Source organism: Cebus imitator, unplaced genomic scaffold (assembly GCF_001604975.1).
Source record: "Cebus imitator isolate Cc_AM_T3 unplaced genomic scaffold, Cebus_imitator-1.0 Scaffold74, whole genome shotgun sequence".
NCBI classification, from domain to species: Eukaryota; Metazoa; Chordata; class Mammalia; order Primates; family Cebidae; genus Cebus; species Cebus imitator.
The window spans coordinates 5,768,615-5,771,529 of NW_016107389.1; the positions used below are offsets into that span (position 1 = coordinate 5,768,615).

At 38.7% G+C, this 2,915-nt stretch overlaps 1 protein-coding gene across 1 annotated transcript in view; it reads right to left on the reverse strand.

Moving 5' to 3' along the window:
- Positions 1 to 2,915, reverse strand: part of ADAM10 (ADAM metallopeptidase domain 10) — a 172,728-nt gene that overhangs the window by 15,700 nt on the left and 154,113 nt on the right. The window lies entirely within an intron of this gene.

The window sequence follows — 2,915 nt, forward strand, 5'->3', positions numbered from 1 at the left end:
TAGAGACGGGGTTTCACCATGTTGACCAGGATGGTCTCGATCTCTTGACCTCGTGATCCACCCGCCTCGGCCTCCCAAAGTGCTGGGATTACAGGCTTGAGCCACCGCGCCCGGCCCACTAGTTACTTCCTATATACTATTACATATTAGATTAGATCCACATTATTAGACATAGTACCAACTTTTAAATCATAAATCTCATCATTTAAATAAGTATGTTACTGGTATACAACTTCAAAAAACTGAAACTGCACACTGCCTCCTGAGGAAAGAATGCACTGGTGGAGCCATGTCTCCCAAGAAAACCGTGCCTGGGCCTACACAGAAAACTCACACCCTGAAGGGCATGAGATAAAGCAGCACACTGCTCCTTCAGGTAACAGTGCCTTGGCCAAGCTGAGGAGCTGTGCATTCCCGGGCAGAAGAATCGCTTGAACCTGGGAGGCAGAGGTCGCAGTGAGCTGAGATCGCACCACTGCGCTCCAGCCTGGGTGACAGAGCAAGATCCTGTCTCAAAAAAGGACTGTGAAAAGAGGCAAAAAAAAAAAAGGTCATTATATAGCGATAAAAAGATCGATTCAGCAAGGGGATATAACAATTCTAAATCTATAGGCACCTAACACCAGGGCACCCAGATATATAAAACAAATACTATTAGACCTAAAGAGAGAGATCAACTCCAATACAGTAACAGTTGGAGACTTCAACACCCATTCTCAGCACTGAACAGATGATCTAGGCAGAAAAGTCAAGAAAGGCACACTGGATTGAAACTACTTTAGACCAAATAGATCTAACAGACATTTACAGAACATGTCATCCAACAGCTGCAACAGGATACACATACTTTTCATCAGCACAGGAATCATTCTCTAGGATAGACCACATATTAAGCTATAAAACAATTATTAACAAATGTTTAAAAACAGAAATCATATCAAGCATCTTTCCTGACCACAAAGGAATAAAACTAGAAATCAGTAATAAGGAAAACTTTAGAAAGTGTACAAATACATAAAAATTAAACAACTTGCTTCTTAAAAACCAATGAGTCAATCAAGAAATTAAAAATGAAGTTTAAAAGCTCTTTGAAACAACTGAAAATAGAAAAACACAACATACCAAACACTATGGGATATAGCTAAGCCATATTAAGAGAGAAGTTTATAGCAACAAACATCTACATAGAAAAAGTAGAAAGATAAACAACATAACAATGCACCTCAAGAAACCAGTAAAGCAAGAACCAACCAAGCCCAAAATTAGAAGAAAAGAAATAATAAACAGCAGAGCAGAAATAGACAAAATTGAGACTTAAAAAATACAAAGAATCAACAAAATGAACAGTTGGTTTTTTGTAAAATCAACAAACCATTAACTAACTAGACAAGAAGAAAAAAGTACCCAAATAAAATCAGAAACAAAAAAGGAGACATTATAACTAATACCACAAAAAATACAAAGAATAATTAGAAACCATTACAAGAAACCACATATGCCAATAAATGGAAGAACCTAATGAAAATTAATAAATTCCTGGACAGATGCAACCTACCAAGACTGAAATAAGAACAGAAAACCTGAATGGACCAATCACAAGTAACACGATTGAATCAGTAATACAAAAGAAAAAAAGTCTCCCAACAAAGAAAAGCCAAGGAACTGATGGCTTCGCTGCTGAAATTTAACGAACACTTAAAAAAGAATACTAATTATTTTCAAACTCTTTCAGAAAACTGAAGAGGAGGAAATTCTTCCAAACAAGCTCTACAAGACTAGTGTTATTTTGCTACCAAAACCAGTCATAGGCACAACAATGAAAAAACAAAGGCTGGGTGTGGTGGCTCACATCTGTAATCCTAGCCCTTAGAGGGACTGAGGCAGGCAGATGGCTTGAAGCCTGGAGTTCGAGGGCAGCTTTGCGAACACAGTGAAACCCATCTCTACCAAAAGTACAAAAATTAGCAGAGCATGGTGGTGCGCACCTGTAATTCCAGCTACTCAGGAGGCTGGGACATGAGAATTGCTTGAATCCAGGAGGAGGAGGTTACAGTGAGCCAAGATCATGCCACTGCACTCCAGCCTCGGCAACAGAACAAGACTGTCTCCAAAACAAAAGAAAACTATAGGCCATATTCCTGAAGAATATAGATGCAAAACTCCTTCAAAAATCCAGCAGCACATTAGAAAGATCATTCCCAGGACTGAATGAGATTTATCCTAGAGATGCAAGTTCAACATCTGCAAACTAAAATACATGATACATCACATCCACAGAATGAAGGACAAAAGCCAGGCAATCATCTCAATAGACACAGACAAACCATTTGAGCCATTTGATAAAATTCAACATAACTTCAAGATTTTTTTTAAAAAACCCTCAGAAATTAAGGTACAGAAGGAGCACACATCAACACAATCAAGTCATACATGACAAACCCACAGTTAATATTATACTGAATGGGAAAAGCTAAAAGTTTTCCCTGTAAGAATGAGAACAATACTTCCTGATCACCAGGTAAAATAAATAATAAAAAAAAGACTAGAACAAGAAAAGACTGTCCACTCTCACCACTCTTATTCAATATAGTAATGGAAGTCTGAGCCAGAGCAATTAGGCAAGAGAAAAAAATTAAGGGCATCCAAATTGGAAAGGAGGAAGTCAAACTGTCCCTGTTTGTAGACAGCATAATCTTAAATATATAGGCAACCCTTAAAGTGCCACCGAAAACTCTTAGAATTCATAAACAAATTCAGAATAGTTGCAGGATATAAAATTAACATTCAAAAATCAGTTGTATGGCCGGGCGCGGTGGCTCACGCCTGTAATCCCAGCACTTTGGGAGGCCGAGGCGGGTGGATCACGAGGTCAAGAGATCGAGACCATCCTGGTCAACATGGTGAAACCCCGTCTC